The following is a 16951-nucleotide window of genomic DNA, read 5'->3' on the forward strand; positions in this document are numbered from 1 at the left end:
GAAAGTGAGATGCTAAATCAGAGAGGCAGGAAAGTCTATTTCAGTAAAAGCTATTTTGATCTGAAATACTGTATGTAGGCAGTCTTACAGAGTATTTTAATTGGGAGGATATTGATGTATGCTAGTAAAAGAAGTGTATTTGCTGATATGGTTGAAGTTATGTAACCATTAAATTTCTATATAAGTTTAGAGATGTGGAACTATGTGAAATTGTGATCCTGTTAATTATATTTTTTCCCCTAAAAAAGCCATTTGTGGAAAAAATTTTTCTGATGTAGTTTTTAGAGCAGTGGCACATTTTATATCTCATGCCAGAAACTAGAACATAAAATATCAACTTTTCAGATAAATTAACTAGAAATAAAGAACAATTTATTCAGTGCTAATTTGTTGATTTTTTTTTAATAGTAAACTATGCTTTAATAATTTAACTTTGGGGAAATTAGAAAGAAGAAAAAGAATATCTTTTCTCATGATGGTAAAATGCTGATGTATAAAGCTGAAAAAATTACAATTATGTCATATTTATGTTTTAATTTAAAATTGTGAGAGTTTAGAGTCATCTAAGCATTAAGATAAAATATCTGAATTGCATACATATATTTGCATATATGTGCATGTATATACATTCAACTTAACCTTCATAAATAAGCCTTATTTTTATGGTTCAAATTAATTGTTCATTCTTTCATAAAGTGTGTCTGGTATGTAGTTTTTGCTGGGGGAGTACAAGGGTCAATAATACATGCTATCTGCCTTCTGGGAAGAAGTATGGTAATGGGTCAGGAATTACGCCAGTCACCATCAGTCACAGTCATCATCTCAGTTAATCCTCTGAATAAACATTATGATGTTGAGCATTGTCAACTCAATTTTAATGATGGCACTAAGGTATAGAAAAGTTAAATGAGTTGCCCCAAAATAACACAACTGGTTTAAAACTCTCTGTATGAGAGGTATTGAAACCCTAGCCTCTTACAACTAGAAGGTCACTGTATTAAATACTCTAATCCCTGAAATATCATGAATGCTGAAAGAGGATTTAGACTCTACTACACAGCCACCCTGAAAGAGCTGCAGGTAGTACTGGGAATTATATTAACATGGTGGATTGCACATTAGGGACAGAAATGGACTAAGGAGCACATGTGAAGTCCACATTGATAGAGGTGCCTGGCATGGGCTCCCCATCTCTGCCCAGATGATGTAGTTGTGACCTGCTGGGTGGCGCCTTCTTGACAAGGATCCTTGCGTTAGATATTTGGAATATTTTATGTTATCAAGCTATTTAGAAATTTTAAGTCACTGCAAAAGTGCTCATTCCAAATTCTGTTTCTTGCCTTTGCCTTGAATCCATGTCTGAATATTTAGGAAGATTTGATATTGGTATAGAGAGGTATCAATTTTTATAATATTTTATATTCACAAATAAGCAACCTGTTTCCATCCCCCCACCATTAAAAATAGTGTTGCCAAAGATATCTTGTTCACAGATCCTTCTTTGCCAAATTCCTGGAAGTGGAATTGCTGTATCAAGGACAATGCACCTGAAAATGTGGACAGGTAATGCCAGATTTCTCCCCCCCCCCCCGCCACCTTTCTAATAACAGCAAATGATTTGAGAAGTAATTGTGTCCATTTACAATTTCATTAAATTAGGATGGAAATGAAAGTAGAAATGAAGAATCAACATGTGGAAAAAATATGTCTGTAACTAGGAATTGATGTACTGAATTTTTCTGTCCATATTGATGTATTATTCCCTTGATGGCATTTTTGGAAGCAATTATTTCAACATGTGGTGAATCTTTTTATTCATCTGTCTCTCTGTATCTGGAACCAGTATATCTTGAATATACCTGAGGCCTAAAACTTGGTGTTAACCAAACTTTCCTCTCAGTGGTGTAAACTGCCATAGGTGGCAAGAAATATTCCAGGGAAAGAAATGTAAATTTTCTCAAATGAAAATATGTGTGGGTTTATTTAGGATAAAAAGCAGAGACAGAAATGCTACAAACATATATGGTATTAGAGTGATTATTACATTTATCCTATCAGGTTTTGAAGCACTATTTTTGCCTTAGTTTCTTGCATCAATTTTTCTCTTCATTTTTCCACCTTATCTCTTTCCTTTCACAGAATGGTTTGATGAATTTATAGGCACTAAACCATTTTTAATTACAGATCTCTTGAAAACGTATCATCTGACTAAACTTCGAGAAGAAATAAAAATGTGCGATTATCCCGATTTATTTTAACTTTTGTAACTATCTTAAATTTTTACAGATAGAGGATCAAGTTGCTATTACTTAGTGAAGAGTCATTGTCCATGGTTTGAAGAATGAGTGACAAAAGTGATGAAAGTCTGTTTTATTTTTTCTGTTTTCTGATTTCTGGAATATTGCCATTTTCCACATCTTTTTCTGACCTTAAGAATGCCAGCTGGCAACTAAAAAAGAAAGAAGAAGAAAGAAAAAAGATGCAAAACCAACAGCAAAACCCAGAAATCATGGCTTCCCTAAGCCATGCCGTTGGCACTGCCCCTCCTTTAGTGCTACATAACCTGGAGCTCACTAGTAATGTTCTAGATCTGGATCACTTCCATTTTCTATTTTGCCAACTGGCCTTGAGCAATAGATGTGTATTCTTCTTGTTGCTCCAGGCTTGAAGGAACTGTAGGGTAGCTTCTGTCCATAATTCTGACCACTTGCCTTTTGGCAATCTGTTTAGTGGCTTTAGGCTCTTCTATCAAGACCATCTTGTAGACTGGGGGTTGTCCAGAATTTTATGATACATGCAGCGTTCTGACCACCTGCTAAGACTTAAATGAACAGGCTACGTGTAGATATTCTTTCTTTCTCTCATACTTAACTTTTGCCCACACACACTAGTATCAGACATGGTATGGTAGGTACCTATATCTGTAATTCAATATGTACAGTTTTCTTTAAAATAGGATAGGGCCACGAATTTGCTAAAATCTATGCCATAGTATGAGGATAACTTACATGAGAATATGGTACAAAATTAGGTAAATAATGTTGTTTATATGAGAACTTAGAAATTCCCTTACCTTGGAGTTTCAAGTAAATGTTTTTCGTCCTTTTAATTTGGTGTGATAAGAAATATTGCCTTTGGTGCAATCAGAATTATGTAGCATGATGCTTCTTCTTGGTGCTGTTATTTTTACTGCAGTAAATATTTATTTTAGTTGGCATTGTTGAATTACCTCATTTGTGAGCACAGCTAGTAAAGCTATGGTTAAATTTTATTGCTTTTACTCTTAGAATCACTTTCTCAGCTAGTTTACCTTGGAGAGACAACTTCGACATTTTCCACCAAATTACAGAAGCTGAGAAAATTGGGTGGAATTTTTTTCTTTTGTTTCTATTTAAAACGTGGTTACTTTGTAGTACTTTGGCGAACTCACTAGTATATGTATGAAAACACACGCTCATCAAATGGAAAATAAAATCAAAACAAGGAACTCCAGTATGTTTAGTAATAAAGAAAACAAAAAACCTGTCATTTTTTCCAATGCAATTAAATACAAAGAGACCACTAATATTACATTTATCTAATTCATGTCTTCTCGGCAATATGAACCATTGCAGATGTTCCTCCACTTCCTTAGAGAGGGATGTATGCTGTCAGACTTTACCAATGAAATACGCAGTTGGGATTTTGGAAATAATTTTGAATCTCCTTGCAGGGTAGCCTGCTAAAAGACAGTGTTGTAGAACCATTTCCCAGGGCCTTCTAAACTTAAAAAAGAAAAACACCTGTAGCTGTCAGCACTACTTTCAGCAAACAGTCCACATTGTTACGTGTCATTTAACTACTTTCTGCTTGTCAGCAGGAGTCTTTGTTTCACACCTAAGAGTTGTCACATCAGAAATCAGAATAAAGGCCTCAGGTCTCTATTCCCGTAGGGCAGTAACATGTTATGTATTATTTTCCCCTAAGTATTCTCCATCGACTCACCTCTCTCCTGGAAAGCTACATGTTGATTCGAAGCCCCTATATATATAGTGTAGGGTATGAAGAAAAACATTTTTGACTTTTCAGTGACTGTCTTTTCAAGTGTATGCATCATTATTTATAAACCTATGAATGTAACATTCACCGGAGTTAATGTGTTCACAAATATACCATGGGTGTGGATGGTGGCCAGAAAAGTATTATTATTCCTGAAAAGAACACAACTAGATAAGCAACTCCTGTATTTTGACTACTTGCTATAGATAAACATGTTCCCCTCATCCAAGTCTGCTACAGGAGTGGACAGAAATCTTGGGGTACCAATATTGTGAGGGGGTTGGTTGAATTCAGCATTTTGGCAACAAAAACTGGAAAGAAAGAATTGGTGGCCCATACGGTATGTGTAATGGGCAGTATCAACTGTTTAAACATACACCAATTATTTTGAAGCTTTCCAAACCCATCTGTCACCATATTGTCTAGTCACATGACATAGAATTGTCATTTCTCCCTGCATAAACTGATACAGTTACAATTGATTTTTGCTACAATCTTTTGTATAAATAGACCTGTGTCATCAGGATCTATTGTTTTTGGTTTGTTTTGCTTTTGCTTTTGTTTCCCCTACCAGTAATCTATGGTACAATTTCTTATTTGAAAAACAAAAACAGATGTAGCTAGAGGGCCACAGCCTAAAAAAATAAAATTAAGTATTAAAGACACTTAATTTAGTGTTAAAGAACACCCTGTGAAAGCTGTGGCGTATCTTTTCCAATGTGTACAATTGAGTCAAGAAAGCATAGTTGTATCTTTATTGCAAATCTAATAATGTACCCCATAGTATTGTATTTAATCGCTGCTATTTTTCTCTCCTATTCATCATTGTGTAACGTGTAATTTGACATAAATTCCTGGCCACTGACTCTTTCTGCAGTGTTGGCAGGCTCAGTTCATAACTGGAGGTAATTGGAGTGAGATTTGAGCACTTTTCACTGCAAGAACTGAACAATGTTTAGGATACTTCTGATTCTCCTGAGAATTCTGTGGGACATAAAGGGGAACATGAAAGAATAGGAAAGTGCACTTTTTTTTTTTTTTCCAACAGTGGCAGAATCTGGAGATTTCTTGGTAACTGATTCACTGGTTCCTGAGTCTGTTTTACCTCTGGCAATGTTAAATAAACCCAAGACTGCATTGGTTTCCCTTAGAAGGTGTATACTCTAGCAGTACCCATTATCATTGCATGAGTTATCATAACACCTAATACCTCAGCTGGAGTTTAAGCATTATGACAGTTTGGGGACTTAAAGTGAGTACAGTAAAGACTTTAGGAGGGCCTGTGAATACAAGTTAAAGATCATGTGGTTGGCTCCCATGGAAGATTTACATTGTTAAAGTAAACTTGTATGGTCACTTTGAAGTCATAGATTTTTCCATATAAATTAATGAAGAAAAATAAATTTCTCTAAGATAGTGTTTCTTTCTTTTACATTTGCATAAGAGGAAATGAAACAGTATAAAGTTTTAATTTCCCCGCCTTCTGGCTAACCATCGGTTTAGTGATTAGCAGAGGAGACTTTTATATTAGGTTTGGAGCTCAGTTTCCTGGCTGCAATTCATTGAACCTTGACGTAAATCTGAAATAAGTATTTTGTAAGAGGTTAGCCTTTTGTGCAGGGTGTGTGAGAAATCCTGCCGGACCAGGTTGGTTACAGAAACTAGTGTCAAGTTGCCTGTGCCCTAAATGGTGAATAAGAAAATGCAGACAACAGAAAAGTAGGAGAAAAAATTCTTCCTCAGCACACCCTCACCCGCCACTTCTGAAAGCCTGTCTACCTTAAAAGGGCTTCCGGTTCTTTTTAGTGATGTGTATTTGTTGGGTGCGATGTTTTTTCTTTTTTAGAAATTATACAGTCATTGCTAGTGGGTAGAGTGTGTCGGTACAGAACACAAGTGTTTCATTCACATAATCCACATGTTGTGTGGTGCTTGTTGAGGCTGGTTGCTTTGCATTTAATCTATTTGATCATGCCATTTGCCTTAGGTGATCAGCAACCTTTAATGTAAATCTTAGCCAATCTAATAAAACTAATGGAGAGAGAGGAACACCACACACACACACACACACACACACACACACACACACAGGCACGATGAGTAGGGGGAGTGGGCATGCATTCTTTCATGGTTTATATCCACATTATCTTAGAAGCTAGAAAAGTTATGTGCCATCTCTCCTTTGATCTCTCCTTTGATATATATGCTCCTTTTTTTCTCCTTTTGTTTAGGTAAGTACACTGTATTGTTGGGTAATAGAAAAAGTACAACTTATCAGCACAGTGTCTTGAACTTGGAAACTTGAAAAAAAATTCAAAATTTTGTTCAGCCTGACTAGTCTATATTCAGTTAGTCTTAAAATTGTTTTAAAACAAATCATGTTACTAAAATTCAACACAATTTTTCTCCTTATATCAACTGCAGTTCAGTATTGTTTAAGCTTTTTTTTTTTTTTTTCCTGGCAATCACACTGACCAACTGTTTTGAGTTTTGGATTATTTTGGAAAAGAGAAGAGGGAATAATTCTTGATAATTCCAATTACAGATTTGAATTAAAGTGCTAAAACTTAAAAGTGTTTTTTTTTAATAAACAACTTTTTAAAAGTATTGAAAAAAAGTTAGGAAAATTGATGAAAGTGAATAACCATTTTCTTTATCCATTGGAACAATCAGAGAAAAGATAATATTGAAAGCTTCAAAATATAGGGAGTGGTCCTCCTTTTTGATATAAGTACTTTTAAATGGCTCTACAGAATTAGGATTTTTATTTTTAATATCTTTGGTCTATTTTTTAAAATTACAATGTTTGCTAAGAGGGTGAAATTATACTTGCCTACAAAACGTTACCTTCTCATACCTCCCTTCTTGGAGCTTTTTATTGTTATATTTGTTTCGTTCTTATGCTATCGTCTTGATGTATTATTGCTGCCTATTACTCATATTACTCAAGGGACATTTATACAAGTACTGGGAAAACGTAATTCTTTATTGGCCATTAAGTTTTGAAAAATATTTTTGGTTTTGTTGATCATGATCTGCACATGATTAAGGTGCTTGACTTCCCTTCCCTCTGCAAGCTCAGTTTAGGTTGGTAATGCCCAGGTTTTTGTTTTTACTAGCAATTGTATTCTTTTGTTTTTAGACAGGGTTGTAAGTTTTTGGATATTCCGGTACATGCTTGGTGGTATTATTAATGGTGTTCAGAACAGGTTGGGTACTTTTTCTTGCATTTTCTTGCATGCGTTTGTAGCTATGCATGACTGGAGCCAGTAACTTGATGATGCACACTGAGTATAGATGGATCTTTAGACTTTATTCAGGTTGTCATTCTTCCTGTAGCAGGTTTCGTTCAATTCATCCTACTGTAAAGGTTACTGAGGGTAAAATTCTATTTCCATTACTTAATAGTGTTAGATGTTTTGTTGTTGTTGTTTCTACATGCCCCCAAATTGCACCCCTCGTTGCTACTGGAGTTCCAAAATAATTAAGAAAAAAAAAAAAACAAGATTAAGAAAGTTGAGAGAACAAAATATCACCTTTCATCTGATTCAGCTAGTGTTGAAGAATGTAGCTTGTCCTGTATTCAGATCAGCTTCCTAAAATTGAATTTCACAGCCTTGTAGAAGTAGCTCATGGCTGCCTTGTGTGTGCCAGAGACCCCAGACTGCATGTACAAATGCCAGGATGCACGACTTGCCTTCACGGTGTTTTCAGTCTGTCAGGGAAGATAAGCCGTGCACACAGATGCCCAGAATATAGGTGAAGATTTGTAAGTGTCAAATGCAAGGAATAAGCATTTCAAACATTGGTGTAATATTCACACTTCTCTTACTTTGTACCACAGAGGTTTTGTTTGTAAAATATTTAGAAACATTCACATAAAAAGCATGCTGTTAGGACACAGTAATCGTCACACCAGTTCATGATTAATGTTAATGTTCGTTTTGTCTTTATAAAAATAAAGCTGTGGTTTTTGTACTTTGAGTTCTAGTAAATGTGTTAGAGGTAATGAGGTAGGAGAATGTTAACGTTAAAATCATGATAAGCAGAGTTAGACTTTTATGGTTTACCTCCTAAAACAAGCTTTCTGCCTTTAAGCTGAAGTTTTGCTTGGTGTTACCAACTCAGTAGGGATTTTTATGCTAAACTGATGGTGCTTAATACTTCAGCAGTCAAAAGAGGAGTGAAAAATGGTTACTTGTTTCCCTACCATGCTGTCTGCCAGGTAGCATTGTAAAAATCTAAATGTGCATTGGGTATCACTTCAGGCCATTCATCCAGTCCAGTTTCTGAAAGGACCCTACATTTTACCCAGAGTTGATAAAAGTGAACTTTGTAAGTTAAGGGACAGGAGCCGTTTACACCAATGTACAGATTTCACTCACTCACAGTTTCTTAAGTTAAAAGTTTCTTTGAACTTTTCTCACAGTGCGGCTAATTTTGCATTTGGGACTCCCTAAAATGGATTCAGCAGCATTTCCCTGGAATGTTCAAAATAGTTCAAGGCACAAAGTAACCTAGATATTTAAATGGCCCCTTTACACCTTAGCAACGTGGTTGTTATGATTTTATGAAAACAGTCTTTGTTTCTTTTCTCTGCTAACTTCTGGCTTTAGTCAGCAAAGATTTCTCTGCCTCATTAATGTTGTAAGAACTCTAAATAAAATTTTTCTTCGTGGATTGCTTTTTGGGCAGGCCTGATATTGATCGCTGATTTAATGCTTGTAGTTTCCTGACCTGTTTTATAAATTGTGGGAATAGCCTTTTTAGAATTTGAATGCCCACAGTAATCCTCTTTCTAGCTTTGGGAAATGATTTGAGAAGTGAAGTAATGTTGATTTTACTTTTACTCTACTTTGAAAACAAACAGACAAACATACAGATTAATCAGATTAATAAACAGCAACATGAAAGTGGATGGAGATGAGAAGAGAGTCATCTTAAATTTTCTTAGAGTATAAGCAACTCATTCTGTGCTTTGGGAACCTAGTGCCTCCCAAAAAAGTCAAGATGAAGGTTTGAAATGTAACATTTATGACTCAAGGTACTTCTATAAGTATACAATGTTAGTAAAGGAATTGTATAAAAAGACTTAAAAGGCCAGTTAATCCATCCATTGTCTGTTATTGAAGTCAACAACTTGATGATTTGGTTTCATATGAAGGATGTACACATGGGGGAAAAGTGCATTTCAAGGGCAACTGTAAGATTTTACAGGAATTTGAAATTTTTAAAAAATAAAATTTTTGGAAATTTGATTTCAAATTTTATATTCATTTATAAATTCTGTATTGCCCGAAAATAAATTTCTCATATGGCATCAAATGTAATGAAGCTGGATTTATTCACACATTCAATAAACATATATCAGTGTCTGCTGAGAGCAGGGTTTTATGCTGGGTACTGGTATTCAGTAGTGAACCATACAGAAACATCTCTTATGGCAGTTACTTCTTTTGTGTATATCTGAACATTCAAGAGTAATAAACATAAAACATTTGTGGTGCGTGAGACCTAGGAATAAATCAGAATGAGCTCACACCTACTTAGTTCTTATTATAACCCTAAGATTGACACTTCATGAATTTAGTGTTATCCAAATAATGATGCAGCATCAATGATGAATACCTAGATTTAAAATGCTAAAAGCTTGTTTTAGAAAGCCAGTGAATAACGTACTCTCACTTTTGTATCAATATTTCAAGTGCTGCTGGGTAACATATTGAAATCCTCACACCAGCCATGGATGATAATAAATATGGCATTTTTATTAATGTTAATAAACTGGGTAGAATAAATGGAGAAGACATGTTCATAAGATTTCATAATGTATTTTGTTATTCATAAATATTAATGTACTTTGTAATGCTGATGCAGTAACATTAAAGAATAAAAGGTTTTATCTTGAAATTTTAGGGTGTTTAGTAGATTTTGAAATGTGGATACATTTAAAATAAAGGCAAGTTCAGTTGCCTTTAAAGGCAACTGATGACCACGGGTATTCTGATAGCAATGTTACTCTTAACAAATGAATTTTTTTAGGTACAGCATCTTTGTAAAAGTGGTATTAAATTTCATCTCCTTATCCTTTAAAAAATACCATATTAGCATTCCAAAGATTCTTTATCATTTCTAGTTATAGCAGTTGTTTTATTAACATGGTGCTTTCATATATCTGGTAGGTTCGATTCTAGATAATTTGATAACTCTAAAAGCATATGCAATTTGTCATAAAACTATGTTACAGAAATATAATTGTAATTATAGATTTGAAAAATCTTAATTGTACAGAACCCCACTGAGTAGTGATGAAAAAAAAGCAGTGATTAAGTATAGCCCAATAATGGGAGAATATAAATCCACAAAATGAATTTTATGCTTCCAGGAGTAAGTGTTTTTCATACTTAATTGCTAAAATGCTTTGCAGCACTGAGAAGAAATATTGAGAAGCAAGATTAGTTGTGCCAAACTTTAACCTTGAGTTCTATGGAAAATCAGTGCCTGGATGCCTGAGTGGCTCAGCCTCTTTATCTAGGGGAGGTAGAGCAGCTAGGCTTAAGCCTTGACTTGCCATTCTTTCCCCACTGGCTTGTTTTCTGATTTTCATTTATACTCATCTGAAAATTGAAGAGCTCTGATTGAACCCCAGTGGGAGATTTTTACTTTATTTCATCAACCTTTCCCAATATTAACAGTAAATTACAACTATCTTTATTACTGCTGGATTAAGTTAAATTATAGTAAGATGGTTTACCATCATGTGTCCTTCATCCCTGGTTTTAGACTAGAGTTTACAGAATATCTCACAAATTGGAAGAATAAAATATAATGTTTTATCTGTGTTAGCAAGAAATTCAAAGCCTTTTTTTTTTTCTCTCTGTTTTGTGAATTGAACCTGGGACTGTCATCATAATTAGAAATCTGGTTACTTGGGTTCTAAGCTTAGAGCTTCTTAGTTTTAAGAAGCTCTAAGTTTTAAGAAGCTCATCACCTCATAATTTTCCCATAACTATGAATGTTACAAGTAGTAGTGTTTTTGTGTATCTTAGTGTCAGTGATAAGCAAAAAAGTCCCTAGAATATATTATTCTTCCCTAACTCTGAGATGGAAGACAGATAATAGCCATGGTGCTTGAAACATGTGGTGCTATTGGGATGGGAGATTATAACAGCATTTGACATACAAGGGTCATGTTTGCACCTCTTCTTGGATCCAGTGAAAATGTATTAGTTCATTCTCACTTTGCAATGAAGAAATGCCTGAGACGGGGTAATTTGTAAAGGAAGGAGGTGTGATTGACTCACAGTTCTTTATGGCTGGGAAGGCCTCAGGAAACTTACAATCATGGCGGAAGGGGAAGCAAACATGTCTTTCACAAGGCAGCGGGAGAGAGAAGAATGAGAAAGCTGAGTGAAGGGGGAAGCCCCTTATAAAACCAGCGGATCTTGTGAGAACTCAGCCACTATCACAGGGACAACATAGGGGTAACTGCTCCCATGATTCAGTTACCTCCCACTGGGTCACTTCCACGACATGTGGGGATTATGGGACCTGCAATTCAAGATGAGATTAGAGTGGGACATACCCAAACCATATCGAGAGGCTTTTAGATTCTGGGAGGAAAAGGAGGAAGTTTCACTGTAGTCCTGGCTTATCATCTTTTGAGTTTGAGACACATGAGGATGAGAAATAGGGTCTTAAATAACCAGTGATATAGTTTGGCTGTGTCCCCACCCACATCTAGTCTTGAATTCCCATATATTATGGGAGGGACCTGGTGGGAGGTAATTGAATCATGGGCGCAGGTCTTTCCCATGGTATTCTCATGATAGTGAGTAAGTTTCATGAGATCTGGTGGTTTTAAAAAGAGGAGTTCCCCTGCACAGGCTCTCTCTCTTTGCCTAATGCCATCCATGTAAGGTGTGGCTTGCTTCTCCTTGCCTTCCACCATGATTGTGAGGCCTCTCCAGCCATGTGGAATTGTAAGTCCGTTAAACCTCTTTCTTTTGTAAATTTCCCAGTCTTGGATATGTCTGTATCAGCAGCATGAAAACAGACTAATACAACCAGTAAACTCCAGCACTGAACCTCCTCTTTGCATGGGCTGATGTATAAATTGCTAGGGTTAAAAAAGCTAGAGATGAGATAATAGGAAGCTTGGAAATATGGCATACAGGCATACTTAGCATCATAAAAAATAGGAAATGCCACTAGACCTGATGAATTTCTGGAGATCTTAGACAGAAGGGTTCCCAACTTCATTAAGCTGCCAGATTTGCTGAATAGATGTTTGTGTAAAGGACCCAAAAATATTAGGAATATATAACAATAGGATGTGCTACTTGGCTTAAGAAACATGCAGTCTGTTTTGTAAAGCAGAACACAGGCACAGGAATGGCATCTGCCATCCTTTTAGACAGATACGGTAGCAGTATATCATATGAATATCAAACGACCACAGAATAAGTAAAGGGCCATGGTTTTCAACAAAAAGACGTTGATTTTCAAGACCTGTACAATTGACTCGGAAAGATTTAAAGCTAGGGTCAGTTTTTACTTAACTGGATATGGAGGTATGGCAGTTGTGTTAATAGGCAACTTAAATATGCTGCTTATCAGTCAGTAAAAAGAAGTTCAGAATTTAGAGTATCACAATATTTCAAAGCAGCCATTCAGGCATATTACATTTGCCATCAGTTTCTCTGTAAAAAAAAAAAATAGTGTTGTCATTCTGTAGTTTTTAAAAGACAATTTCAGAACTTTCTGGTGGGGGGAAGAATAATTGCCAGCAGGAACCTTGACACCTAGAGGTTGCCAGTGTGATCAGCCTTTTGAATGGTAATCTTTTACCATCCCTGTTCAAGATCCACATGTAGAGTAGTTGGGATTATATTGAAATCACACTTAGTGTCTTAGTCTTGAAAGTTCTTTTTACTTTATTTTATTTTTTTAGATAAAGTCTCTGTCGTCCAGGCTGGAATGCAGTGGTGCAATCATGGTTCAGTGCAACCTCCCTCCTCCCAGGCTCAGGTGATCTTCCCACCTCAGCCTCCTGAGTAGCTGGGACTACAGATGCAAGCCACCATGCCTGGTATTTTTTTTTTTTTTGCATTTTTTATAGAGATGAGATTTTACCATGTTGCCCAGGCTGGTCTCGAACTCCTAGGTTCAAGTAATCTGCCCACTTAGCCCCGAAGTGGTGAGATTACAGGCATGAGCCACTGCGCCCTGCTAGTCTTTAAAATTCTGTGATAGGTTTATCATTGTCTTAGCAGAAAGTACTATTTGAGTGCTGGCGACTGGCTTGCATAGTGGAAATATACTGGCCTGAGCTCTGCCCATCTGACCACATACTGGTGTCATTATCCTCCCTTCATCAGCCCCTCTCTGCTTCACATAGTCTTGTCTGAAGGGAATGGGTCAGCTGGAAGAAAAAAAAAAGAAGTACTTGCCAAAGATATCTGTTTTCTAAAATCCATGGAAAAAGGTCATTTAATGTTTGATAACATATTGGAAGTGTTAGGAAAAACTGTTAGGTTTTCTTTTTTTGTTTTTAATAATTACAAAGGAACTCTTGATGTTGAAGTGAGAAACAGATGTTGAAATAATCAATTTCATGTACCTTACATACTCCTACATTTAGGACATGTAATCTTAAGAGTCCGATTGAAATTCTACCTGATATCTTACTGAAAGTTATAAGAGCAAAGTTAGCAGTAGAGAAATAAAAAAGTTTATTTTTAAATTGGATTATCATTTAGGAACTATCCATTCAGAAGACTGTGAAAACTGTGATTGTTAAGTGTCTGTTAAACTATGTTTGCCTTTGACAGTTAATAGCTTCTAGGGTTTGGGTGTTTGGGGAATGTAGCTCCCACAGATACTTTGGGAAGAGATAGGAAGGTATCAGTAACTAGGAAGTAGAAAGAGAGTCCCTCAGTGTTTGAGGTAGAACTACTTATTTTCGCCCTCTTGCCCTGTTCCATTCATGCTCATTGTCAGACTGGTCTCAGTCACCCTGTTCTTTCCTTTGTCCTTCTCCTCACCTACCCCCAGGCCTCTCGTCTCCCTCTTCACACTGGCATGCCTTTCAAAGGGCCTTCTCCTCTGAACCTGTGCCATCTAGAGCAGCTGCCCTTATCTCAGGACTTCATTGACTCGCCCCCTTTTCTAATCTGTTTGGAAGCCTTATCTCTTTGCTTTGGCCTCTACACTGTAATTTATTTCTGCTTCTATTATTACACTGATAAATCTCACATTTAACCAGACTTTGAGGGATGTGCTATTGAACTGATGTAAATCTTGAATCGAAAACTGTGGTGTAATCTTCATTGGTCATAATGTGTGGGCTGTTTTGCACACAATAACTGATAGAGGGGTCTCAGTTTTAAAGTTTGAAATGAAGCATGGTTCAGTTTTGTCACCGTGAATCAATCATTTTATTTTGTGCATTGTTTTATCGTGATGATTTTGGAATAAAGATTGGTTCTAGGAAAGGGATGGGTCATTTAATTTGGTGATAACAGAAATGCCCTTCTACTTTTCAAGTGTCTTTGGTATAAGGTGAGGCCCCAGGTAGGGCCTGGATGTCTGACTGTCCTGTCATTTTGAAAAGCTCCCTTTTAGGACAAGTGGTACTGTACTCTTAGGTTATCTCTGAGGACTTGAAAGAAAGGGAGAAAAAGCCCCCCCGTATTATTCATTAATGACTAGAAATGCTGAGCCAGTTTTACAGATTTTCTTCTCTTGTTTGCTTTTCTATTAATACTAAGAATGCTTTTGAGGAATTAGTTTAGTGGATGGGAAAGGAATAAACACTCTTGTAGAAATGTGTATTAATATTTCATACTTTTAAACATTCCACACTCTTAAAACAGGTTCTTTAAAATTAAAAACGTTATAAATGTAGTATACAAATACATTTTAAGGATTTTTGGAAAAAAATAACTGTTTAATAAAGTTTTTATAAAACTGTTTAATAAAGTTTTAATAACTGTTTTATAAAAATAAAAACTGTTTTATAAATTTGGAATTCAAGTTTAGCAAATACTCAGCTATCAGAGCCTGATAATAAATTCATTGAAGTGTTAATTGCATGGGGAATATCATGAACTCCACATATTCTCTATTTATGATCAGATCACAAATGTAGATAGTTTTCCAAATTTTAGCTATCATTTGCTAAAGGATTCAACACATCTAATATAAATTTATTTACTTCTATGCTACTGTAAAAAAGAGGAAGACCAATGAAAGTTCCTAATATGTATCATCAGAGTATCTTAGCCTAGAAGACTAAATGTTATTGAAAATTAAGCTGCTTATATATGTTGTAGTGACATTTACATTCTCCTAAATAATTTATTGTCTATTATTACTACTTCTCAGTTACCTTCATATCAAAGAGGAAAATAGATTATTGTACAATAACATATTGTCACAAACGATAAGCAGCAATAATGGTTTGCTATTCTAGAAAGGTTTTTAACAGCGTGGTCAGCATAAACTTCATGTTAGTATATTAGTGTGTTAGTTAAGAAACTACTTTTTGAAGGATTGACATACACCTATTCATAGAGTGAGTTGAACATTCAGAATATGGATAATTCATTTGTTGATTCAGTCATTATTTATTTTTACAAATATTTGTAGAGCATTTACTCTAAATGAGCAAGATTCTGATCTGGGCATTGCAATTACAAAGTTGAAATATTCAAGGTCCCTGCCCAAGTAAAGGTTACATCTCAATAATCTTGGTAAAAGGCAATAAAAAATACTACTTACTCAACATAATAATAAAAACGTAATATATTATGATTTATATGATGTTATATCATGTATAAAAATATATAATTTTGGCACTGTTTAAAAATCAAGGTTTTATGTAAACTTAAAATTGGCCCATTATCATTAGGACACGTGCTTTGAATTTCTTTAGTAGCAGATGCAATATTTTTGTGAAGATTCATCTTATTCCCTTGGACATCTTATCTCCCTATTAGGTAGTGAGGCATTTTTACATTTCAGCATTCTGGAAGTGTGTAGTCTGTGACCATTGTACTAGGTCAAATTTAATTAGTTATTTCTTGGATGAAACTTTCACTGTGGATATTGCCAGGATTAAAGTTTGAAGGTAACAGGACTTTAGGGGGTGGGGGAAATTGCTGACAAATAGAGTGTCTTCAATGGGTTGTATAAATTGGAGATACAGTTTTCATAAGAGCTAATGGGAACACTTATATTATAACAACCAAATGGTTACAAAAATTATAATAAGAGTGTTATTGATATAGCTCAAATATGGTGCCGTTTGCAGTTTGCTGGTTTGCATTTAGTTAACTTACCAATGATGTTACTATGCTACAGTTTTTAGGTAAAAATACTAATTTATTTATTTCTGTACTGTAACAGAGGGATATATTACTATAAACCATTATCATTTGCTGCGTAGTATATTTCTGTTTAAAAATTATGCCTAAAATTCTTAGTTTAATATGCATTTGATTTTCCACTCATGATTACTAATTGTTGCATTAAAGTAACAGGATTATTGCTTTTTCCTGATGTGAAGGGATAAAGTGGTAGGAGTAAACAACAGATCAGAATATCTTTTCATTTTTTTAAAGAGGTGAAATGACTCCCTTAACAAATTCCAGCATTTTTAGATTGTAAAGTACCTTATGTAACTTCATTCATCATGTGGACCTCAGACAGATACTTTAATTTTTTTTATTTTTATTTTTGAAAAGGTCTTGTAGCACACTTAATTTGCAGATCTTTTCTGGGAGGAGGAAAAAAAAGCATATCCTGTTAGATTCGGTGACATAAAGGTCAAAAGATAAACTGTAAGTGATACCTATGTTTATTTTTTTGACAGTGTTATATTAGCAACCCCTCAGACCTCTCTTGGAGA

General features: G+C 35.3%; 1 protein-coding gene across 11 annotated transcripts in view; it reads left to right on the top strand.

Moving 5' to 3' along the window:
* The window catches only part of LOC105475954 (transcriptional repressor GATA binding 1), a 264087-nt gene that overhangs the window by 101705 nt on the left and 145431 nt on the right, over positions 1 to 16951 (top strand). The gene's annotated exons all lie outside the window — the stretch shown is intronic.

This window comes from Macaca nemestrina, chromosome 8 (assembly GCF_043159975.1).
Source record: "Macaca nemestrina isolate mMacNem1 chromosome 8, mMacNem.hap1, whole genome shotgun sequence".
Classification (NCBI taxonomy): Eukaryota; Metazoa; Chordata; class Mammalia; order Primates; family Cercopithecidae; genus Macaca; species Macaca nemestrina.